The sequence below is a fragment of the Medicago sativa genome, chromosome 5 (assembly GCF_051527215.1).
Source record: "Medicago sativa cultivar Bolivia chromosome 5, Bolivia_mono, whole genome shotgun sequence".
NCBI classification, from domain to species: Eukaryota; Viridiplantae; Streptophyta; class Magnoliopsida; order Fabales; family Fabaceae; genus Medicago; species Medicago sativa.
In genome coordinates, this window is record NC_140753.1 from 42,507,091 (window position 1) to 42,533,533 (window position 26,443).

At 38.1% G+C, this 26,443-nt stretch overlaps 1 long non-coding RNA gene across 1 annotated transcript; it reads right to left on the reverse strand.

The window, feature by feature from the left end:
• Positions 1 to 1,055: 1,055 nt before the first annotated feature.
• Positions 1,056 to 2,828, reverse strand: LOC146922224 (uncharacterized). Its single transcript, XR_015012403.1, has 2 exons — positions 2,526 to 2,828; positions 1,056 to 2,239 (listed from the first exon to the last, which is right to left on the reverse strand). It is a non-coding gene; the product is annotated as an uncharacterized LOC146922224 (long non-coding RNA).
• Positions 2,829 to 26,443: the final 23,615 nt, after the last annotated feature.

The window sequence follows — 26,443 nt, forward strand, 5'->3', positions numbered from 1 at the left end:
GTGGTGTTGATACTGTGTTTTTTGTGGTGGTGCTCGTGGTGGTTTTTGGTGGTGATGCTCGTGGTGGCTGATGTTAGTTTTTAATGGTGATGCTAGTGGTGGCTGATGCTGGTTTTTGGCGAGGATTAATGGTGGTTTTTGTGGTGGTTAATGGTAGTTTTGGTGGTGGTAGTGCTGATTTTTGAGGTGGTGCTTGTGGGGGCTAGTGGTGGGTTTTGGTGGTAGTTATGTTTTTTGTGGGTTTTCTTCAATGCGTTTGTTGCTGATGAGTTTTTCAAATAACTGTTAGACGGTGTTGCTTGTGATTTTGTGGGGTTGTATGTGTTTTCTAGGTGGTGATTTTTTGGGTGTTTACATGTGCTTAACTGCGCTCAACTGCAGAAGAGAAGCGTGGTGCGCTTACACGAGTTTTTGGTAGGTTTGATGTTATTTTGGAGGGTGTTTTTGGTTTGTTTGTGGAAGTTTGATGTTGTTTTTGGTTTGTTTGCAGAAGTTTATATTTGATGTATGGTTGTTTGTTTGGGTGTTCCGCATATATACGGAACACATTTCCTTTGTATGTTGCTACTTTAAGATTCCTAGTCTAGCATTCCTTGTGCTCGGTAGGATTCTTTACGTTTTGAATAAATTTCATTTTAGCTTCTTCAAAAAAAAAATCAGTAATTTCATAACAAACTTACCGTACCTAATATCTTAATTAACCAAAGGAACAAATCCTCATGGAAAGTAAGAACGTGATGATGAAAACCACACACAACATAATCATAGGAGGCAGAAGCTATCAATCAATACTGAAAAAGAGGAATATATTAACAAAAACAGTTATTAGAGATTTGATTTGCATTCTTCTATTTTTAATTCACTTGTGTTTATGTGTCTAAAATAATGATTGTAATTGGTTGACAGTGTAAAGTTTATACACTGACAGTTTATTCTAATTAATCCTTATTTTTATATGGTTGTTAATTAGTTGTTGATTTTTAGATGCTCAAATAACATGTATTGCATATTAGTTTCCTAAAAAAAAATGTATTGCATATTAGTAGAATAGGGTATTGACCTGAAATTTTTGGTATATGGTCTTAAAACTAGTTTTGGTTGACATAATTCTTTAATTACACAAGGAGATACATGTGATTCAACTCTATGTCAATGCACCTAATTAAAAATTATTAAACTATATATTTTTTGGCAAGAACATTAAAATAAAAAAATAAAGTAAAAATCAACTAAATTTCTTTTGGACATTTGATTTACTATTGGAACAATCGAGCACCGACAATAATTGACAAGGGTCACCGCAGCCACGGTAATTCATGGAAATTATCATGTACAATAACTTGAGCATCAACCTCTCTTATTGAACCTACTGAAACTCTGCAAAGAGGGCAAGTTGTATTGTTGTATTTGTATCTAATCCAAGTATCCAAACAATCTTTGTGAAACACATGTTCACACCGTAGCACTCTAATCTCTTCCTTTTCTTTCATTGTGCAGAGACACACAGCACAATCTACTTCTTGTGATTGGGACACATATTTGCATACACTTAGATGATGATCAGAACTCTTAGGCTTGCATATGGGATAGCATAGATAGTGGAAAAAGAAATTGAATATAGAGTTCAGAAAAATATGGAGGAGAGTTGAGTATTTTATGAGCTTTCTTAAGGTATGGGAGCTAGAAAAGGAGTTTATTGCTAATGCGATTCTAATCAGAGGACTCATCTTGGGTTTGTGGAAATATTGTATGGGACTTGTGTTTATATATATTTACACCTAAGGGCTAAGATATTCACTAAGTTTGAAAAATTGATATCATTAATACTCAAATTAATCCATAGCAATATATTCAACGTTTGTTACGGGATGTGATTCACTGCAGTCATAAAGCTGATGCAGTCATGCAGTCAAAATAAATACAGTCATTTGATCAAAATAACCGTCAGGATTCAACTGCTCTTTTTTTTCCACTTTAAACTCAAAACACAGGATTGAAAAAAGAGAAAACTCAGAACGCATACTTCATCTCCTCACTTTTAAAGATTCTTCTTCTTGCTTCCACTTCTCCGGCACCTCCTTGACACCTCATAATCTTCCTTGGTGAACATGAATGGTCAATTCATCAAGCTTTATAACTCCGGCGGATGCAATACGATCCACCTCCGCCAACAACCGCTCCACTGTCAAATTCCATACCAACAGTGGGTGTTGTAATGATTGTCATTATTATACCAAACCTGTGGAATTCAAATAAAAATAAAATTAATCAAAACATAAGTAACACTATCTGCTAGTGATAATGGAAAACTATATCAACGTGATAAAACTACAAGAAAAGAGAGTAAAATATGGAAATAGAAAGCTATGGCAAAAACAAAGTCATCCATGTTTAAAGAAACAAAATCGATGGCAAAAACAAATTCACCCATGTTTAAACTAACAAAATCAATGGCTATACAAAAAAACAGCCATGAATGCACAAACAAAAATAATCGAAAAAGGATGTGATGAAACATAACAAACCTGGAAAAAATCACAAAGCTTTGAGTTTAACCAACTGGCGTAGAAGAAGGTGAGGTTCATTTTTGGCTTGAATCTCAGAACAGATGTGAAGAAACGCTGTTTTGAATCTCAGAACAGATGTGAAAAAAATCACAAAAGGGCTTGAATGCGCCAATAATATCTCTGTATTGGAAAGTGGAGTTTTGCTTCGTTAGCCTGTTTTGTGCATTTTAAGGGGAAATGAATCTGGACCACTATTTTGATCAAATGGCTGTATTTAATTTGACTGCATGACTGCATCAACTTTATGACTGCAGTGAATAACGTTCCGTTTGTTACCATTCAATGTATATATTAATTGTGAAGAAGATTCTTCAATAGCGTGTCAAATATGTTACTTATAAATTAAAATTAATTTTTGTCCCATCAAAAAAAATATTAAAATTAAATTGTGGACCACAAGTATTTTTTAAACTGACTTCTAAATTGAATGTGTTAGATATGATTCAATTTTTTCACCAATTTTCTTTTCCTTTTCGAGTTAAAGAAAAATTGTACATATATCACATTTTCATTTTTCTTACCAAATTCAGGGTATTAATTAACGCCAAAATTATACGGAATGGATGAGACAAAATTATAAACCGTGTTTTTGTTTTAATAAACTACGTGTTATATATCGTCAACAACGGTAGAACGCATAATCTCAAATTTGGCAACTTCTTTATTTTTGGTTACACAAATTTGGCAACTTCTAAAAGTCTAATCAAATTTTGATGACTTTGCTAAAAATAAAAATTAAATTCTTATGACTAATATCCATCAAATTTCAGTCAAGCGCAGCCAAACTAATAATAGTGCTCATACAGTAGCATTTGTATTGGAATTGTGCATCAATCCATTATAAATTTAAAAAAATTCATTTTTAACTTAAAATTTTCTTTTTTATCTTCCTTTACTAATGTTCTTGTGTCCTAAGGATAATGGTTAGCATTTTTCTAAAGAAAAAAACTGTATTTGTATCTAAATATTTTACTATCTATGTAGTCATTTATTCTTAAATGTAAACACTCTTTTAAGTTTCTAAATACCTTTATTATTTTTTTTCTCATACATAATCCTAATTAATACTACTTCTTTAATTTGTACTTTGAAAAGTCAATTATAAGTACAGGTATAAATAAATGGTGATTTAATAATATTTCTTCCGTCCCTTATTATAAGCTTCTTTAACTAATTTTACACATATTATTATTAAGAAAATGTGGTAGTGTAGTTAACGTGCATATTAAGAAAAAAGTTGGTAGTGTAGTTAATGTGTCTAGTTTGTGTGTAAATTTTACTACTACTAAATTATTATATGTTTGTATGTGTATTTGATTTAACTTTTCTTATTACAAGACAAATTAATAATACTCCCTTCAATCTTAATATATAAGAAGATATTTTTTATGTTCATTGAATAAACAATTCAATACATTTAGTATAAATACATTAACCTAAATATATAAGAAGATTCTTTTTTATGTTCATTGAATAAACGATTCAATACATTTATATTATAGTATAGATACATTAATTATTTAATGAATCTAAAAAAAAATTCTGATCGTACCTGATCAGAAGGTGACTGTTGGTGCTTTGAATGCGGTGGTTGTGACGGTGGTGGAATGCGTCAGAATGCTTCTTGGAGCGGATGGGGGTGTGTACCTACAGGAACTCCGACGCTCAAGTCAGTAGAGATCAGAGAGTGAGGGTTTTGAGGGAGAGAGAGATTCTACCTTGGGGACTGCATTGAGTCCCCTATTTATAGAGGTGGAGGGCTGCAGAGCCGTTGTAAATGGCACACCTGACTCTGGCGGTTACGAAATCGTGGGAAGTGTAACCGCCATAGATTTTATTGCGGGAATGTGCAGAATGTGCAACAAGACGTTGGGGTTCGTTTGAACCGGTCTTGTTCGCTCCGTGCACCCCCCTCGTGGAGAGGGGGTGTGTCGCAAGTAACGCTGCCAAACGTGGAGTTTGGACTTTGGATTGTATTGGGCCTAAGTAATGGGCCAAAGATCCTTTTGGCCGGTCTAGAATAGTAGCACCCCAAGTCGTTGCTCTTGACGAAGAGTGATGACTTAAGTGCGGACGTTTGATCATTCGCGACTAACCGCCGGAGGATGTTTGTTTTCGGGCATCTTTCACGTTTGAGGGTAAAGAGAGTCTTGCTCACTAGACTTGGAGACATTTTGACCCAGGGGGTAGCTTGCGAGAGGGCGGTCTGGAGTATTAAGAAGGTTAAACGAGCGGACCCGTTTTCTCCTAAGCTCTGTTCGCTCTATACCTGAGTGAGTTCGCCATAACGATGAGTCATGCTCGGTATCCTGATGTTCGGCATGCAAGATCAGACGGAAAGATTCCCTCGCCAGAGAGTTTGGTCGAATATCATTCCATAATTAATTCCCATGTTTCGAGGGAAAAACTGAAGAGACATGACCTTCGGTTTCTGTATGACACGTGTAAAGGCTATTGCAGTACTTGAGTACCTATAGTCTGTAGAGTGTTCTCGGTTTGTGTTTCTAAGGCATCACCATCACCGCTGATTCAATCCTAACGTTCCAGGAACCGCTACGAAAGATCAGAGCCCTTAGATGAATGGTTTGATCAAATCTGGACCGTAGGAATGTTACAGGAAGGTAGAGTTGTATGTGAAGGGCTGTATTGGATAGAAGGTCGCGACTTTTGAGTGGTTTATGAAACGAGTATAAATATCCCAAACGTTGTTTGGAACACCAATACGTTTCGTTTTCTCAGAGACTTAGAAGTTTTTCTCCAGAGTTTCTCAAAGGCGAAATCTTTCCAGTCCTTCAACTTTCTACTTCAAGTCCAATCCATTCATCGTAACAGGTAACATTTCGATGACTTCATCTTTTTATTTTTGCACTTGTGACTTCTTTAGTTTCTGCTCTTTTTAGAAACCGTAGGAATGCATGTCTTTAGGGCAGAAGTGTTTCTGACTCGGTGGTTTCCGTCGTTGGCTACGGCGGTTACTGATAGGCCAAACCGCAAGTGCACGGTCTATCGAAGTAATAGTAGTAAGAAAGAGTATCGTTCCGCTAGGGAGTTGTTCAACTTAACTAACTTTAAAAGAATGATTAGAGGAAAAGAAAGTTTATAAAAGAGGAGGTTTAGTTGCTGAAGGTAAATAACAATAATATAAAAGAACCTTGGGATTATTGGTTTGTCATAACAACAAATCCTTCACAATCAAGCCTTAAACTTATAATTCTACGTTATTCTTAATTTCTAAAGACAAGCTTCTCTTTAGCGTATCAAAGCTTCTTTCGAAGTCAGTGAGTGTATCCCTCCAACAACCACACCTATTCTCATGAGTGATTGCCTTTGGGACCCTTGAAGATCGAAACTTTATATGTCTCAAGGTTTGCTAGACTATTCTCATGTTTCGCAAACCTTGTCTAAATTCACTTGTTCGAATATCAAAGCTCCGTGTTCGCTTTATGAATTGATATTTGAGATGATGAATTAACGATTAGCAAACCCTCCGCGTTCGCTTCCATAGTTTGATAATAGTTAATTCATGTTAAAGCGGTGAATTTAGATTAGGAATTAAGGTAACATATAATTAAGGTTTAAGGCTTGGCTTGATCCGGATTACGTCATTAGACTTATCCAACAATCCCAAGACAAAGAAATCTACTCACTAACGTTCATTGTAGATATGGGGAAGAAGAGAGAAAGCATAAAATAAAAGAACAATAAAATAAAAGTGAACTTTTATTCAAAGAAACAATTGTCACATATTATTTCCAAGAACAAAAGATGAATATTTGTGATGGAGAGATACTCTATTTATCGCTTTACAATTGACTTAAAATCTAAGCAACTATAAGGGCATTCCGGTAAAACTAAAACAGGGTAACTTGGCCTTCAAGCAAAAGCAGCAAAAGCAGTCCTGGGAGGTGGCACGGTCGTGCCAACATTGACATGGGCCGTGCCAAGCTTCTGACTTGGGGGCTTTATATTTTTGTTCCGAATCTTTCATATTTTTGCTCCAAATCAGCTCCAGACTCCTTTCTTTTGCTCCAAGACACCTTCCATCATATATTCGTTCCTGAAATATAAAATATGCAATTGAAGTAAAATAGTTCAAAAAGGAAATAATATTTAAATAAAATAAAACTAAATCTAATTAAAACAAAACTAAATAATGCATAAAAATAGACTAAATTATGACTCATCAAACTCCCCCACACTTGAATCTTTGCTTGTCCTCAAGCAAAAGACAATAGACACAGCAGCAACAAGAAAGATTAAACATGGCAACACAATTGAAAACAACATGTCTCTTTGAAGGTTTTGTTTCAAGTACACTAATCACAATTTCAAACATTCCTCGTGAGCCTAATCAACCCAACATCAAGTCTCAAGTGAGTGTGTGTGTGCAGTCCAACCTTTTTCTTGCTCTTGTATAAGACAGATATTATGAGGAATAGGTTCTATCCTTAATGCTAAAGTAACCGAGAAAAGTCCTTTCTTCATTTCATCTAAGAGTGATGGGAATTTGGTTAAAATTAGATAAGATTAACAATTTAAGCACAAAGGGGCTGCAGGTGCTTAGGGGCTATCTATCCTCATAGGAAGTCTTTTTGGATGTAATTGTCCTTTCCCCCTAGATTCAAAATCACCCAAAGCAGTGCTGCAAAATTTTTATTTCATCTCCGCGTAGGAAGTCTTTTTGGATGTAATTGTCCTTTCCCCCTAGCATTGATGAATTTATTTTCCTCATTTGAGGGATTTGGAACTTAAGTTCAAATTAGGGAGTCACCACCACAATTAGGAAGTTAGGGATTGTCCTTTCCTCCACATGTTGGTGCCATTCTCCCGCCCCATTTTAACTTTAACAATTAAGAGAATATAAAAATAAAGCACAATTGATTAATTTCCCACACAAACTTATACTACTTTTACTCTAAAGACTTTAAAGGGTCTAAGTTAAGACTAAAGATAGAACGTGCTCCTTAAAATACCTATTCAAACACTTGCTCAAAGATTGCAACCGGGTGCTTTTCTCATTGGAGAATTTTTCACAATAAAACAAGATATGGGTATAGCAAGAACAAAAGAAACACAAGAAACTACTTTCATGTACAAGAAACAATCTTTAAAGAAGAGACAAAACAAAAAAATTTATGCCATATTTTACATTAAAAACAAGCTACTAGTCATGCCTTTCGCTATAAAAACAAGACAAAAGAATAAAGTTCAAGGGAGTTTGGAACACTACGACTCTAGACACTTTATTAGCCCCCCCCCCCCCCCACACCCACACACACACACACTTAGGAGAAGCATTGTCCTCAATGATTCAAAAGAAAAGAAATTTTAAAAGAAAAGAAGAAGTTGAGGAAGAAGAAGAAGAAGAAGGAGGAGTAGAAGAAAGAGTAGGAGAAGGAGAGAAGAGAGACGGGAGGAGAGGAAGAGGAAAGCTCACAATTGTTCATTGAGGTCCATAAGGAGGACCTTGGAGATGAAGGTGTTGCATCATCCGTCGGAGCATTTCATTATTTTCTTTATTGATGCGGTTGCCCCTTTGGACTTCGTTTCTTAGCCCCGATAATTCAACACATTACCTTTGTTGCTCGGTGCTTATCTTCTCAACCTCGGTTCGCATCCATGCCCATCTTTCATTGTCATTTAGCTCACCGGTTTCTTGGTCATGGTGCTCTCCCTCATGGTGCAGGTTAGCACCTTCTCCTTCATCAAGATTTTTCTCTTCATGTACCTGGTCATCATCAACATACAACAAATTTGCTTCCACCTCAATGCTAGTTCGAGATGGGTTAGGAAGTAGAATCAAAATAGGCACATTGAGCTTTAGTGAATATTGCATGGACGGTTGATGTTTTATGAAGTTCATAGCAATGAGGGTGTCTATGTTAAGCCTATTGTTTCCCTCAATTGGTATTATCCCCTCATCTTCACCCACTCGAAATTGCCTAGCTGTGCATGTTCCCTTACCGTCAGACCTATTACCTACATAGGAAAGATAATCAAGCAAGTAGAAACAAATATTCACAGGGTGGTTATATAACATAGCCCATATCATGAAGAGTTCATCTGTCCTAGAGTTCCCTAACTTGGTCCTACCCCAAATAGTGCAAGCCATTATCCTTTGAAGGTACCTAAGGAGCTAAGGCCGGTGATGCGTTCCCAAAAAGACAGCGGGTTGATAGTCAACCGGCTTAAGGCTAGGATCCCAAGAATCATGGATATACCCCTCGTTTGCAAAACCTAAGGCATCACGAAAGTGATGTAGAGACATATCATAATCAATATTCATTAGCCTAAAGGTGTGTCTATGGTTAGGGTTATCATAATTCCACCTATCTTTAGTAAAAACAATGGAACTCAAAAATTCATAGGTGAAATTCTCATAACCCCTCATAGATTCTAACATATCAGTCCAACCTAGCCTTCCTATCAACCTATAGACATCATCTCTAAGCTCTAGCATATTCAAAGTATGAGAATCAGGATATCAAGAAGAATGCAAGGGTTTAGAGATTAGAATTTTATACCTATCCCTTTGCTTGTTGTCTTTGAACTTGATCCCATGATTCTTGACTTGTGCTTGCTTCTTTGAGGGAGGTCCTCCTTGAGACCTTGCTGGTTCCTTACCACTTCTTCTTGAAGCCATTTGACCTTGACCTTGGGTTGACTTTGTGTGGTTTGGTTGAAGGTTAGGGTTTTGGAAGATTTGTGGTGGAAAGGATTGGTTTAGGATTGGGGTTGATGTTTGAGTCAGGTTTATGAGTTTGATGATGAAGATTGGTGAAGAAATTGGGTTAGGGTTTAATGGTGTATGAATTTGGTGTTTGGTTGGATGAAGGTTGGTTTTGATTGGTGGTTAAGTTTGGAATGATGAATTGGGATAATTTGGTTAAGAATTTGTTGGATTTGGTGGAGTTATGGAGGTTTGGAGGTTGGGGGTTAATGGAGTTTTTAGAGAGAAGTGAGTGAATGGGGAAGAAGAAGAAATTTTTTGAGGGTATGTGGTGCAGAAGCTTGGCACGGGCAGTGCCAACATTCTGCCATTTTTTGGTTTTGGGTGGTTTTGGGTTGGCACGGCCGTTCCAACCTTAGCACGGGCCGTGCCAGCTTTCTGGACATGGGGATGTTTTATCTTGGTTTTTCGGGTGTCAAACATTGATTAAGTTTGAACCTTTTTAACCTTTGATATCTCATTTTTTCTTGGGAAGGGAAAAATAAGAAAAACCCTTGAGAATCGAGGTCCGGGAGTTGTTTTCGCTATAGGAAGGTGTTAGGCACCTATAACGACTATAGTATTCTATAGGAACCGTCTTTACTTTCTACACACGCGCTTTATTTTTAAATGCTATTTGAAAATGTTATTTACACCTAAGGTTTTGCTAGGTTAAGAATTGGAGGGAGAAGAATGTGTTTGAATTTTTGTTTTATTGGACTTGGAGAAGTGTTGACTTCTTGCCTACATACCCTTTTAAGGGATCAAACTCCATGTAGTTCTCTTCCAAAAATGTTTTTGTGAGTTAAGTTTGATTTTAAAAGTTTGAAAAATAGAAGTTGAAGAATAGAAAGAGACCTCATGGGCTTGAGGATTGGAAAAGAGTGAGGTTGGTCAATTTATTTACAAAACTTTAGTCAAAGTATTTAGCAATTGTTTTATCATTTATTAAGAAAATAAAAAGGAAAATTCAATGGGATTGTGATCCCAAGGTTTCTTTGGAAAATTATTTGAGTGAAGTTGCTCACATTTTTTGGACAAGAGAATTTTTATAAGTATCGTGATTCCTAAGCATACATCTAAAGCATACATTCACTAAGCATACATCTAAAGCATACATGTGATGTGTGTGCATGTGTCGGTGAGTGTCGGTGTACATCTTTAGAGTCCATTGTTGTCCTTAGGTTACATTTGAGCCTAGATACATTCTACGGTCTTTGCAAGGAAAATAAAGGCAAGAAAATAAAGTACAAAATCCCTAGCTTATACATCCTAATTCTTTGCAAGAAATGTAAATTGCAAGAAAATTAAATCTAGAGAAATGAGATGAGAATGCTATGAATGAACCATGAATGAGAGGGTTGCAAAATAGCACTAACAAAGTAACAAGACTTAGCAAAAAAGTAGCAAAATATGTCTAAAAATTCACCACAACAACAAGGCAAACACATGACCTATAATTCTCATATCATGACCATTTTACAAAGTGTTTTATCTCAGCTATAACACAAGAATTACGAGGAAATATCAAGCCAAGACTCATAGCACATTTTTAGGCATATTTTACACTTTATTTTCACAAGAATATTCACATTACTTGCAAAACAAGAAAGCAAAAATTAAACACACAAAAACAAAGGAAGCATACACATTTCAGAGGTAAGCAAATCCCAAAATCAAGTCTCAAGTATCAATATCATATAGCAAGATTTTAACAAGAAAAACTAAGCAAGTAACAAATATATCATCATATATTTTTTCAATCAGGATTAACATGCAAAAAGCATCAAAAACAACTAGAAATATCAAGAAATACATTGATAATTTTTTTGGAATTTTTTGCATGAAAATTAAACAACGCAGGGGTTCAGATAGCAAGATACAGTGTTCATATAGCAAGAAATAAGAAAAAAAACGCAGAAAACAAACAAGCATAAGGCCCAATCCCAAAGAAAATGGATCCAAACCAAACAAGGAGCAAAACAGGCCGTTAGATTGATCAAGATGGATCAACCCCAGATCTAACGGCTTAGAAACACGCAGAACACAATAACACGCATCAGGCACACCACGGGAAGCAGATCTGGACCGTACACGTAGCAAACCCTAGATCTAACGGTTGAAACACTCGGTTCAGAGGTGAACCAGACTGGTTCGAACGAACCGGTCCGGTTCACACGTCTATATATACACAAGTACACCGGTTTTTTCATTTTGTTATTTCCTTTCTCTCTTTTCAAACGATCTCTCTCTCCCTTCTCTCTAGAACTCTCCGTCGGATTCTGGAAACGGTATGAGTTTCCCGACGAGTTCATGAATTTGTCGATGAAGATTCCGGCGAACTCATGAACTTTCCAGTGAAGATTCCGGTAGTTTTTCAGATATAAAACATTTTCATGCTTTTCAAACCGAAATCTTCTCTTCTTTTCAAAATTGAAACCTATTTTCGAAGAAAATAAATAGATTGGCGTAGATCTACAAAGTTTTTCAAGGATTTTTTTTTATTCTTAAACTTTTTCGAAAAAGAAACTCCGAGAACAACGGATCTACACCAATCTACACTTTCACGCGCTTTTCACGAACAAAACACATACACAGCTTCAAACAGTTGAACTTGAATCGAAAGGAAGAAAAAGAGAGTGATAGTTACCTCGCTGAATTCACAGAAAAATGAGAGAAGGAAAACTTCACGAAATTCGTCCTTGATGCTTCTGGTAAGCGAGATCAAACCGAAAATAAATCGGTGTTCTTTTTCCTCTTCGTAATTCTGTGAATTTGTTGTTGGATATTTCTGGTGAATCTTGAACTTTTGATTGTTTTGTGATGTTGAATGTGATGAATTATGATGAGGATTGGTGAATTCTGTGGTGAATTTGGTGATTCGATGTTGATTTCTGGTGAATTCAGACGGTTAGGGTTTCGGTTTGGGGATGAAGTTCATCGAGTTCATCTCTGAATTCTGAGAATCATTGGTGTTTGATCCTAACTGAAAAGAGAGAGAATGTGAATTCTATTTGTGTGATGTGGCTTGTGATTAATGGCTCTGACACTGTGCACTTATTTATAGCTGACATGTGTAGCTTCTGGACCAATGGCAGCATGCCACGTGTTCCCTAAGCTTGGACTTGGACTTGGACTAATCTGCAATTTTAAAACCAAAAGGACTTAAATGCAATTTTTAAAACTAAAGGACAGAAATGAAAAAAAAGGACTAAAAGAAAAATAAAAGTAAAATTTGGTTTAAAGTTGGTAAATTGAAAACAACGTAAAGTGAAACCATTAAAAAACACAAAAAGGACTAAAATGAACCAACTACAAAATGAGGTACTTTAAAATACCTCTCTGCCAAAATTTTATGTTTAATGACAAAAATGCCCCTAGGGACTAAAATGACTCAAAATGACTCAAATGCAATTTTTGAAAAGGATTTTAACATGGAATTGAAATAAAGATTTATACAAACCAATTCAAAAGACTCAGAGACAGTTTTCAGGGATTAAAATGAGTTTGAATGCATGAAATGACTAAAATGTCTTTTTTCATGATTTTTGCAAATAAGATTGAAATAAAATGCAGAGAAATATGCAATTGATCAGAGACAAATTCAAATGACTTGAGATGCAAGAAAAACCTTTGTGTGGTTTCAAATGCAAGAAAACATAGACAAAATCACAATTGAAAAGATTTTCAAACACAGACAGTAGAAATATGCAAATACAGCAGAGTAAAATATCAGAGTAAACAGTAACAAATAGGCAGTCTCTCAAAGGTCAAAGACACATGTCAGGGATAGAAAACATTTTTAGCAAATATTTTTAGGTCCAAAATTAGGGTATAACAGGGGACTTCAAAAAATTTCACTTTTCTTGAATCATACTCGGACAATTACCTACAAAACACTTAAAACAACCAAAAACAAACAAAACAAAAGCAATTAAATACGTGGGTTGCCTCCCACGAAGCGCTCGTTTAAAGTCATTAGCTTGACGATCAAAAGGTTTCTCTATCCGATACCTAATCTCTCACTAAGGGACAATGGCAGCAAACTAATATTCTCCCCCAAATCACACGTTGCTCTTTCTATAGTCTTGGATCCTATGACATATGGTATGGAAAAACTCTCTGGATCCTTAAGTTTGGATGACAATTTGCTTTGAATGATTGCAATAAATTTCCTAAACTGCTCATCTAACTTGGACTCATCAAACCCTTGTGGGAAATGAATTTTTTGCTCATATGGTGGTGATATGTGAGGCTTACCACTTTCTACTACAACTTTCTCACTTTGTGGCTTTTCACTCTCTACCTTAACCTCAATTTTCTTGGTTTCCACAACGGGGTCTTCTAATTGCTTACCATCCCTAGGTATAATAGCATTTATCGGGCTTTTAGGGTTGGTTTCAGTTTGACTCGGGAAGACTCCGGAGGGTTGTGGGGTAGAGGTTACTTGTTGGGCTACTTGAGTGATTTGAGTCTCAAGCATTTTGTTGTGAGTAGAAAGAGAATCCACTTTTGCGGAAAGCCTATTGAGAGAGTCATTCAAAATTCCAGCTTTAACTTTAAACTCTTGGTTATGCCTAATGTTATCTAATTCAAAATTTTCTATCAAAAGTTCCAAGTCGGATTTTTGAGAGACTCCTTGGTTGTTAGCAAAAACAGGTGGTGTTGTTTGTTGTCCAAAAAAAATTTGATGGGTTTGAAATTTTTTTTGACTATTCCTAATCCCTTGATTAAATTGAGCATAGTTTACTTGCTCAGGACTTCTAACAACACTACCTAGTTGACATTCAACACCAGTATGACCAAATATTTCATAATCCTTACAAGGGGGGAAAAGGTCCATTGATAAAGCCATGCCTGAAATCAAAACAGTTAGAGATAGAATAGAAAAAGAGAAAGAGAGAGAAAGAAAAAAGGAAAAGAAAAAGGAAATAATATATATATATATATATATATATATATATTTTGTCTAATCACTATTAAAAAGTTAATCAAATTACAACAACTCCCCGGCAACGGCGCCAAAAACTTGATAGGCCAAACCGCAAGTGCACGGTCTATCGAAGTAATAGTAGTAAGAAAGAGTATCGTTCCGCTAGGGAGTTGTTCAACTTAACTAACTTTAAAAGAATGATTAGAGGAAAAGAAAGTTTATAAAAGAGGAGGTTTAGTTGCTGAAGGTAAATAACAATAATATAACAGAGCCTTGGGATTATCGGTTTGTCATAACAGCAAATCCTTCACAATCAAGCCTTAAACTTATAATTCTACATTATTTTTAATTTCTAAAGACAAGTTTCTCTTTAGCGTATCAAAGCTTCTTTCGAAGTCAGTGAGTGTATCCCTCCAACAACCACACCTATTCTCATGGGTGATTGCCTTTGGGACCATTGAAGATCGAAACTTTATATGTCTCCAGGTTTGCTAGACTATTCTCATGTTTCGCAAACCTTATCTAAATTCACTTGTTCGAATATCAAAGCTCCGCATTCGCTTTATGAATTGATATTTGAGATGATGAATTAACGATTATCAAACCCTCCGCGTTCGCTTCCGCAGTTTGATAATAGTTAATTCATGTTAAAGCGGTGAATTTAGATTAGGAATTAAGGTAACATATAATTAAGGTTTAAGGCTTGGCTTGATCCGGATTACGTCATTAGACTTATCCAACAATCCCAAAGACAAAGAAATCTACTCACTAACATTCATTGTAGATATGGGGAAGAAGAGAGAAAGCATAAAATAAAAGAACAATAAAATAAAAGTGAACTTTTATTCAAAGAAACAATTGTCACATATTATTTCCAAGAACAAAAGATGAATATTTTTGATGGAGAGATACTCTATTTATAGCTTTACAATTGACTTAAAATCTAAGCAACTATAAGGGCATTCCGGTAAAACTAAAACAGGGTAACTTGGCCTTCAAGCAAAAGCAGCAAAAGCAGTCCTAGGAGGTGGCACGGCCGTGCCAACATTGGCACGGGCCGTGCCAAGCTTCTGACTTGGGGGCTTTATATTTTTGTTCTGAATCTTTCGTATTTTTGCTCCAAATCAGCTCCAAACTCCTTTCTTTTGCTCCAAGACACCTTCCATCATATATTCGTTCCTGAAATATAAAATATGCAATTGAAGTAAAATAGTTCAAAAAGGAAATAATATTTAAATAAAATAAAACTAAATCTAATTAAAACGAAACTAAATAATGCATAAAAATAGACTAAATTATGACTCATCAGTTACTACCGTGCATCAAAAGACTTTTAAAGATATGCTGTCTGTTTTCTATTTAGTATTTAGAAGAACTTTGGCGACAAACTTAGGCTTCATCCATAAGCTTTGGGTCTGTTCGTTGGGAGTTGATCTTGCCGATGCGTGAGTTGAATCTGTTGTTCCCCTCATCTTCTGGCGGTAGTGCTCGATCCCTTCCTTGCCGTGGCTGATCTGATGGGTGAAGGAAGGGTGGATCTGAATGTTGGATTCACTTTTTCCCTTGCTTTTTCAGGTTTTTCATGGCGGATGAGGGAGCGCCTGCTGCTTCTTGGCTAGGAGAGAAGCCCTTAGAAACAGAGTCTATCTTTGCTGCCGATGGCGTGGGTGAGGCCCCGTTTGGGACCATCGGTGACACAGGAGACTGGGAGCTGATTCTTCCGAGCACATCTGACCGGGTATGTTCGGAGTATGAGAACCATGTCTTTCCCATGTATGAAGTGGTTTTCAAAGACATGGGTTTCCGGCTCCCTTTCTCCAATTTCCAGCGAGAGATGCTTCATTGGACCAGGTTGTCCTCTACCCAGATCCATGCCAACTCTTACGCCTTTATGAGGGCTTTCGAGTTGCTGTGCGATTATCTTCGCATCTCGGCTTCTAAGAATGTCCTTTTCTCCTTCTTCATTGTGCAAAGGGGTGCGGACTGGGTTTCCTTTCGCCAAACCCAGAAGATGTTTGAAATATTCACCGGGAAGGTCCGGAGCTTTAAAGAATGCTTCTTTTTGGTTAGGCCAAAAAGTGTAGCTGCTTTAGACAACCTCCGGGTGGTCACGAAGGATGGTGTTCAAGAGTGTCGTCCTTCCTTCCATTTATGTTGGTCTCAGGACCACTTTGGTTATGAGCCGAGGGATTTTGGCCGAACCATTTCCAACCTTATCGATGAAGAGAAAAGCCTACGTCAACAACTTTGGGCCTTCATTCAGTCTCTCCCGCGGAGGGTTAAGACTGATAAACGGGGAAACCCTGTGATGAGTGCGGATGGGACCCCAGTAACAGAGCCCCGCCTCATCAACACTTATGAGTTGTTGACTTCTGAGGATTTTGAAGCATGTCTTGATAGTTTACTTTTCTTTTGTCTTTCAGCTGCTTGTTCTCTTGCTACATTCTTGTTTTGTTTCCCCTATCTGATGAAATTTTCCCTTTCTCTGTTTTGTAGGAAAAATGAAAGATTTGGGGGCTCTTGTGAATGCGGCGAGCAAGAAGATGTCCACCAAGAAGCGGCGCAAGAATGTCCAGTCCTTGGAGCATCTTATAGCTGGTTCTGCTCTCGACTTTTCCTCTGGTCCTGTGGTGAACTTGGAAGGTGAGGAGCCTTCTGAGGAGTTGGTGCAGGACTTTGCGAAGAGGCAGAGGGTGAGAGTGCCCTCCGAGGACCCAATCACGCCGATGAAGGTCGTTCCTGTCCGCTCTGAGAAAGTAGACTTCCTCCAGCTTCCAAAAGTGTGGTCTGAACTGGAGCTGTGCGGTCCCCAGTCGACCCTTTTCTTGGATGACCCCGAGCTGAAGATCATCCAGGACCTGGGTCCAGCTGACCGGAGCAAGGCGATAACCGATGGTGTTATTGCTACCATGAAGGCTTTGGAGGTCGCTGCTGCCCTGAACAACGCTTTGCTGGAGAGTGAAGTTCCGGTCGACACTCTGGCGTAGGAGAGGGATGCTCTGACTGCTAAGGTTGCTGCTCTTGAGGATGATCAAAGGAGCAAGAGGTCTGTTGCTGAGGAACGTGACCGTCAACTTGCCGTCCTAAAGGAGCAGCTGGCAGAGGCTCACACTGCTCTTGAGCATGCAACTAATTCCTCCCGGAAGCTGGCTGAGGATAAGGTGTCCTTGGAGGAAGCCCTGAAGAAGGCAGACCTCCCAGGGGAGGATGAGGCGGAAGACTTTGCGGTTCTGCAGTGTGCCGACCTTATGGACAGGATTGGTGAGCTGGAAGGAAGCTTGGTGGACGCCGTTAAGCTTGGCTTTGATCGGCCAGTGGCTCTGCTGAAGGTGGTGAACCCGGATATCGAGCTGAACCTCGAAGGAATTCATCCCCTCAGTGAAGTGAAAGACGGGGTGATTACTCCGCCCCCCAATCTGGAAGAAAATGATGGGCATGTTGATGACGCCCAGGCCTGGTGAGGCCTTTGTAATTAATTTTTCTTCAACAACCAAGTTTGTAATGACATTGTGCGCCCTTAGTGGTTTTAGCACCCTTTATAATATAATTGCATTATTCTCAATTACACTTGTTTGAAATGTATTATTTACTCCCAAGTATAATGTTTTGTATTTGATTGCTCTTTGTGTGAAGCTTTTTAATACTGTTTGAAGTATTTGTTGAGAGCGAACTATCTATCTTGTGTGTTTCACAGACTGTGATAATTCGTATGCTCTTAGCTGTTCGACTTGTATTGTTGCTCGCTTTTGAACTGCGAGGTTTTTAAGCCGAAGTTCTCTTTGCTGTGGTAGGATGGACTACCCGCCCACAGTCATTATTTCAACGAAGTGATTTAATGACTGGAGAGCTTAGCATGCCCGCCTGACTGCTTGTTAATTTGACTTGCTGAAATCAAAGTTTTGTCCTTTTCTTCCCAGGTAGCTGGTTACTTTGTTTGGAAAGTTTTACCTTTTGCGTTGTTTTGCAAGGAAGAGTGTGGGCAGGAGGTTTCCAACTGTTTACGCGGAGCATTAGTTAGAAGTATTGCACATCCAAAAGATCGTTTATCTGAATGTGTGTCCAAAGTTGTGTTTCGGACGTGTAACAGCGGATGAACGAAAAAATATTCTACGTTCAATGCACTGAGGCGTGAATCACCCATCGCGAGCTGGGGTTCTACCTAACATGCCGAGCAGTGATGTCGCAGCGGTAAACGTACATACTAAGGAGTAAGACAATTTGTTGTGTAAATTTCTCTCATCCTTTTTCTTTTTGGATTCGGAGTGGCACGACTTTCCTCTTCTGTTTATTTGCTCGTTGGAGAGTGAGGAGTTCGTTGCATAGAACTGAGTATGTACATTAGAGTAAATTGGTGTTGTCTGCCATCTAAGTGTAATACTTTTTGAGCTTTTCTGCATTCCAAGTCCTTGGAATTGCGTTTTGATGGAGGTCTTCGAGTTCGTAAGCTCCTATCCTGGTTTTCATTCGGATCCTGTAGGGCCTGTCCCAGTTGGCGGTGAGTTTCCCTTTGTCGGTATCCTTTTGGTTTCGCCGAAGAACGAGATCGCCCACTTCGAATTCTCTTTTCCTGACTCTCTTGCTGTGGCGAGCGACTATTTTTTGTTTTAGCACTGCCTCCTGCAAGGTAGCGGTTATTCTGACTTCGTCGACAAATTCGAGCTCTTCACGCAGGTTGGTCGTATTGGTCGGGAAGTTGGCGTTGGCGTCAGTTCGCCAAGTGAGTTATGTCAACTCAATTGGTATGACTGCTTCCGTCCCGTACGTGGGTCGAAAGGGTGACTCGCTAGTGGTGGAGTGGGGCGTAGTTCTATAGGCCCAGAGGACCGCGTGGAACTCTTTAGCCCACTGTGTCAATCAGGACTCGTCGGACATCTGCGTTGGCCATCGATGCTCGCACGAGCAAAGGAATGGCGGAATTTGAAGCTCCACCAGGAAGTTCTGAATCATAGTACGCCAAAGGTGGCCTTCCTCCGTGGTTGGAGGGGGCCAGTAAGTTGACGCTCATGAGGTCCTCGGATTTCCTCTTCATGCTCCCCATGGAGACGTTCAGCGTTCCTCCAGTGATAACGTTGGCAGTGGGGAACTGTTCCCAGGTGCATGAGTAAGGGGTGATTTCCACGTTTTCAGGGAAATCACCTAGATGTGCCACAGACATGGCGATGGTTTTGCCAGGTTCAGAACCGTCACCGATGAGCTCGACGATCTTTCTTTCCGCCTCTAGGTTCTTGACTAACTGCTTGAGTCAGCCTCTCAGGATGGGGAGTTCAATGGCATCCTTTAGATGGACGCAGTCATTGGTGGTGTGACCGTGGAATTTGTGGAATCGACAGTACTTTGTCTTGTCGACCCCCTTCCTCTCTTGCGACGGAGCTTTTGGTGGCTTGATGCCAGCTTCGTACAGATCGGCTACGGCGATCTCAGCGAGGATTTTCTCTCTTGGCATGGCCAAGGGAGTGTACTCGGTGAAGTGACCGTTTGGCCTCTTACTTTCCCGAGCAGCTTTGCCTTCCTTCTTTTTCTCATGGAAGGGCTTTTTGGAGGCTTCAGCAGCAGGCTCCTCCTTCCTGGATTTGTTGAGGTTGTCCGTATACAGCTCCTCTTCGTAAGCGATGTAGATCTTGGCGATCGCTAGAAACTCGTTGAGAGTCCTTGGGTGATCAAGGCGGACAGCCTTCTTCACGTCTGTGCCTTCGTGCAGACCTTTTGCGATGAGGTACCGCTTCATTGTTTCATCGGCACCTCGTACCTGAACAGCTTCTTTGTTGAACCTCTCGATGTAATCCCTGAGGGGTTCGTTTCTTCCTTGGACGATGGCTTCGAGGGAAGCCACCGTTTTTGGTTGCGTCCTTGACGCGGTGAAGTGGGTTGTGAACTTGTGACAGAGGTCGCTCTATGAGTTGATGGAGTTTCTCCGTAAGTCTTAAACCACGTAACAGCTCCTCGCCTCAGGGTAGTGACGAAAAGCTTGCATTTGACGGCGCCTTGCACCGACCGGTAGGTGAGAACCGCCTCTATGTTCTCGATGTGCTCGTCTGGGTCGGTTGTCCTGTCGTACGAGTCCATTTGTGGAGGCTTCTCCAGTCCTCGGGAATAGGAGCTTCTCGGATACGCCGTGTGAACGGACCATAAGCGTTACGATCAGTTCGGGTATCACGAGAGTCCTCGGAACTGAAAGCATGATCAAGAGCGCCCATTGCGCCTGGGCGGAGATCTTCCAGGGGGAGTCCGTCGTGGAGGGGATCTCCTAGGTGGAGTCCGCCTTGGAGGAGATCGCCTGGGTGGAGACCATCGGGGGGATCTCCTTCTTGTTGATCTCCTAGTGTAACTTGGAGATCCGATGCTCACCGAGTGTCGTGGGGATCTGGAGCGTGCCCGGCGAGGGCTCCCTCCTCTTCTGCTACATATGGGGGAAGGAGTCCGTTTGGCTCGAAGTGATGGGCGTGTTTGCTCCAGATCTATCTGGCGTCGGTTTTGTTCCTCGATTAACGACGTTTGTCGTTGAACCGTACGGATCAGGTTGTCGATGAGTACACCGGTTGGTGTAGCATCTTCAGGTGTCTCTGTAGGCCGCAAGGGACCCTGTAGAGGTCTTTGCTGGAGAGGAACTATCTGAGCTGGTTCCTCCCTGGGTGTATCCACAGGTGAAAGTGAAGATGTCACGCCATCCCGTTGAGGGATACGTATCTCACTTCGTATCTGGGGGTTGGCACCGTTGGCAGCCATGGTGTATTTTTTTGGGAAGCTTTGGTTTTTAGGAGTATAAAAACGGGGAGAGCTTATATATTTCTGATGAGTCATTATTTAGTCTATTTTTTATATATTATTTGGTTTCGTTTTATTTAGATTTAGTTTTATTTTATTTTAATCTTGTTTCCTTTTTGAGCTATTTTACTTCAATTGACTATTTTTATATTTCAGGAATGAATATTGGATGGAAGGAGTCTTGGAGAAAAAGAAAGGAGTCTGGAACTGATTCGGAGCAAAAATACGAAAGATTCGGGAACAAAAATACATTCCCCCAAGTCAGAAGCTTGGCACGGCCCGTGCCAACATATGGCACGACCGTGCCACCCTCCAGAGTGCCTTTTGCTGCTTTTGCTTTGGCCCCAAGTTACTCTGTTTTAGTTTTACCTAAAAGCCCTTGTAATTGCTTAGATTTTAAGTCGAATGTAAGCTATAAATAGAGTAGCTCTCCATCACAAATATTCATCTTTATTTCTTGGAATTCAATAGTGACAATTGTTTTCTTAGTAAAGTTCATCTTTTATTTTATTTTCTTGTTATTTACTTTATGCTTTCTCTCTTCTTCCACATGTCTACGATGAGCATGAGCGAGTAGACTTCTTTGTCTTGGGATTGTTGGATAAGTCTAATGACGTAATCCGGATCAAACCAAGCCTTAAACCTTAATCTTATGTAACCCTAATTTCTAATCTAGATTCACCGTTTTAACATGAATTAACCATTATCATACTGTGGAAGCGAAAGTGGAGGGTTTGATAATTGTTAATCCATTATTCCAAATATCAATTCATAAAATGAAAGTGGAGTTTTGATATTCGAACAAGTGAATCTAGACAAGGATTGCGAAACATGAAAATAGTCTAGCAAACCTTGAGGCATATAAAGTTTCGAGCTTCAAGGATTCCAAAGGCAATCACCCATGAAAATAGGTGTGGTTGTTGGAGGAACACACTCACTGAGACCGAAAGGAGATATGATAGGCTAAAGAGAAACTTGTCTTTAGAAATTAGGACAAACGTAAGGTTATAAGTTTAAGGGTTTGTTTGTGAAGGATTTGTCATTACGATGAACCAATAATCCCAAGTCTCTTTTTATTATTGTTATTTACTTCCAACCAACTGAACCTCCTATTTTATAATTTTTCTTCTCCTCTAATCATTCTCTTAAAGTTAGTTAAATTGAACAACTCCCTAGCGGAACGATACTCTATTTTACTACTACTTCGATAGACCGTGCACTTGCGGTTTGGCCTATCAATTTCCCACAGACGGCGCCAGTGATCGTATCTGATCAAAAGGTGATTGTCGGTGCTTTGAATTCGGTGGTTGTGACGGTGGTGGAATGCGTCAGAATGCTTCTTGGAGTGGATGGGGGGTGTGTACCTGCAGGCACTTCGACGCTCAAGTCAGTAGAGATCAGAGAGTGAGGGTTTTGAGGGAGAGAGAGATTCTACCTTGGGGACTCATTGAGTCCCCTATTTATAGAGGTGGAGGGCTGCAGAGCCGTTGTAGTGGCACACCTGGCTCTGGCGGTTACGAAATCGTGGGAAGTGTAACCGCCATAGAGTTTATTGCGGGAACGTGCAGAATGTGCAAGGAGACGTTGGGGTTCGTTTGAACCGGTCTCGTTCGCAAGTAACGCTGCCAAACGTGGAGATTGGGCTTTGGATTGTATTGGGCCTAAGTAATGGGCCAAAGATCCTTTTGGCCGGTCCAGAACAATTTCTTCCCGTATATTTAGGACCGAAGAGAGTATTAATTATCGGTATGTTTAGGAAAAAAATAAATGCTCCTAGTAAATCAACTTGGGTAAGCTAGTTTCAAAGGAGACTTGTAATTAGGGACAAAGGGAGTAGTTGTACGCAAAATGTACACATTAATTATAAAGATTTGCATAGTTTGTTGCTAAACTCATGTTGTACTTTTTCTCAGCATGGAATTTTTGTATAAGCATTGCTGAAAATCTACCTTGTTGCACTTACGAAAAATTGGAGACAAAAATAGAGATGTAAACATAAATGACATGTCAGTATATGTTTGTGCATAAATATGTTGCATAAATTCTTCTCTTCAAACTGATCTTAAGTGTTTAGAATACCTTTCAAGGATGATAACTTGAAAGATAATTACCTAAGAAAACTCACACATGCACACTTACAAATAAATTTAATCATATACTTGATTGAGAACTTGTGTGTCTTTCAAATTCTTGTGAATTACATGCAATTAATTTCTATCAGACTAAGCAAATACTCTTGTATAGAATTATCATTTAAAGAACTTTATCTTTTGAAAAAAAAAATAGAAATATCCTCAACATTAGAATATTTAAAATAGAGAAATATTTGTTGACATTGTGTCAAATCAGGGCCGACCCTAGGCTTAGGCTGGGGGTGCGACGGCCTATGGCTCATGCCGGTAGGGTGTTCAAAAAAAATTAAGGTTGAGGGTGTATATAGAAATATTTGGCTTATGAGGGTTATATATATAGCAAAGTTCACCGAAATGCCCCAAACATTGTCAAGATGAAGGGCTGAACTGAAATTTGTTAATATTTTTTGATCTTTTGGCGCAATTTGCTATATATACCCCTATATAGCACAAATATTTCTATATACACCCTCCCAATAAAAAAATTGGTTCTTCTTAATAATGTGCCAAAAAATTTGTTATCGAAGAAATTGATGATATTTTTTTGTGCCCTTTGTTTCTAATAATGTGCCTCACTAATATTAAAAATATTGGTGATATTATTATCCAAGAATTTGGATAATTTTCATGACAAACTAAATTATATTTTAGTTGAAAATGGGTCTACCAGAGAAATTAATTTTAATCTTGTCTAAGGTTCCAAAAAAATATAATGAGCTTGTAGAGATACTTATAGTATATAAAAAGAAGAATGATGTACTTTTGGCTTACAAAGGAGTTCTTGTATCTATGATTCCTCTAAAAAGTCTAACACAAATTTTTTATCATGTATTATTTTATTTTTTTGAAAGATGTATAATCTATTATTGTTGTTATGAGTTTAACATTGGAGAATTTTCTATCCAAAAGTTTAAAATTTAATCAATTACGTGTTGGTATACTTTTACTTTTTTGGTGTTATTATTCTTAGGTGCTAAAATTTCAGTCTCTGTTTTTCAGGTGCTAAAATTTCAGTCTACTTTGCAGGTGTTATTGTTCTCTACTTCTACAATATTTTATTTTGTTTTGGTGTCTATGGAGTATTTGATTTATTTCAGATGTTACTTAAAAAAAACATTTATTTGGTAGTGAAAAACGGAAAAAAAAACGAAATGAAGTGCTAATAAAAACACAACAATGAGTTAAAAAAATTTATGATCTATTATTTAAAGGGTCCTTTTATCATATTATGTCTAAGGCCCGTAAAACTTTAGGAACGACCCTGTTCAAATGACTCTGATTTTATCGCTTCCATTAAATGAATCATTTTCTCTCTATTTCAAAAATTGTTGAACATGACCAGGTAGTCATAATTATCATTATTCACGTATTGATTAAAATAATAAACTGAGATGAATATTAATCATGATACATGTTCGATTAAGTTTGATGTGAGAATGTGAATTCTCAAAAACATGATTCTTATGTGCAATATCTTTTTTCTATTTCTTTCCACATATGTACTTCGTGTGTTTGTGTGTCTATATATATATATCATACTCAATACTTTTTTATAGATGTCAAAAGGGGTAGAGATCTATGTCATGAGAGAGAAACATAGGATGGGAGAAAAATCCAAGATGGATTTAATCAATGAAGAATGTAAAGAATTAACCTCTTGCATATGTTTGGGGGGTAATTAAAATGATAAGAATTAAACTCTTGCATGTGTTTAGGGGGAGCTTAATTTCATATATATGAACATTCTTACATTTCTTATTATACACATCCATAAAACTTAAGATTTATTCAAAAGGTTTGTCATCATAAAAAATGGGGAGATTGTTGAAACAAAAATCTTTTTGATGAATGTTTTAATGATAACAAACCTTACTGAATAAACACCAAGTTTTATGAATGGTGATCTACTGAAGTCTTTTCACAGAATTTGACAAGAAAGAAGTGCATATATATATATATATATATATATATATATATATATATATATATATATATATATATATTGTTTACCGATGTTTTTTGTAAACAAGAGGACTAGTTTTGATTATTACAAGCAGGATCAAACCAGAAATCCTAGGACATGTTGTGCAATCTTTTTCCAGAAAATACGTGAATGTTCATCATATTCATAGGTTGCTTTATGAACAAGATGAAGAAAACTGTTTTTCGTATGAAGCCTTTTGACATAGATCAGTAAAGAGAACACAAGTAAAAGACTTGAAAGTAAAGAAAATGCAAGTACAAGGCTTTATTGTTTAAACACAGAAACTTAAAGAAAAGGTAAATTGCATTGCATTAAGGTAAAGGTGGTTCGACAAATCAGATTACATACATTTTGTATGACTCTTTTCTGTGAACGCTGGTACTTCGAGTGCTAGAATTTTATAAGTGATTTGCGACCATTTTTCCTAATGAAAAACTACTATATATACATATAAAAAATAACTGCAGAACTTAAACCGCTAAAAACTACATTTCTTCAAGTAATTGCAAGTCTTCCACGTGTTTGGACACTTGAAACCACTTTGAAACCAACTTTTTTACTCTAACTGCCAGCCAGTTTCCACCTTTCTGTCGAAAACATCCAATGCCTGTCGAATTGTGGGTTCTGTCAAAAAATTCATCATCTGTCGAACTCAGCAACTTCCTGTCATGGACTTACAGAATTTTGCAGTTTTGAACCTTCTTTTTGCCTGTCAAATTTACAAACTAAAATACAGGCCTACAAATTGCCCCTCAAAAATGTCATTTTCGACTGGAAGAACAAGAAGGATAAAATTGGCATTTTTTAAAACTCTACGTATTCGCGGGAGAATGACGTCATCTTCATTGCCATTTTGGAAACGATCTTTACTGCGCATCTTTAAGATTTAACGGGCCACTATCTTGAAGTTAAAAAGTTAGTGGGACACTCTAAACCCTAGAAGAACACGTGTCAGCTTAAAAACTCTCCATGTTCCCATTATCTCCAACAATTTCGATCACGTGGCAGTATGCTAGTGGAACAAAACTCAAAGCTTTTGTCTCACCCAACCTTATAAAAGCCATCCTTCTTCACCAAATTCACTTTTTAAAAATTTCTCTCTCTTGCTCTTATTTTCTGAAAACCTAAAAAGTACCTCCATTGTTAAAGCTTTAAACAAAAAAATTCTCTCGAAACTTCATAAACATCGATCAAAACTCCTCCATTTCCTTCTCATTCAACTTTTCACACTTCAGAATGGCCTATTCCAGTGAAGAATCAAACAAATCTGGAAAAAATCAAGAAGTTTCTTTCGTTGCAACTATTGATGCTTGATGAGATAAATCCGCAAGTGTACGGTTTATCGAAGTAGTAAAA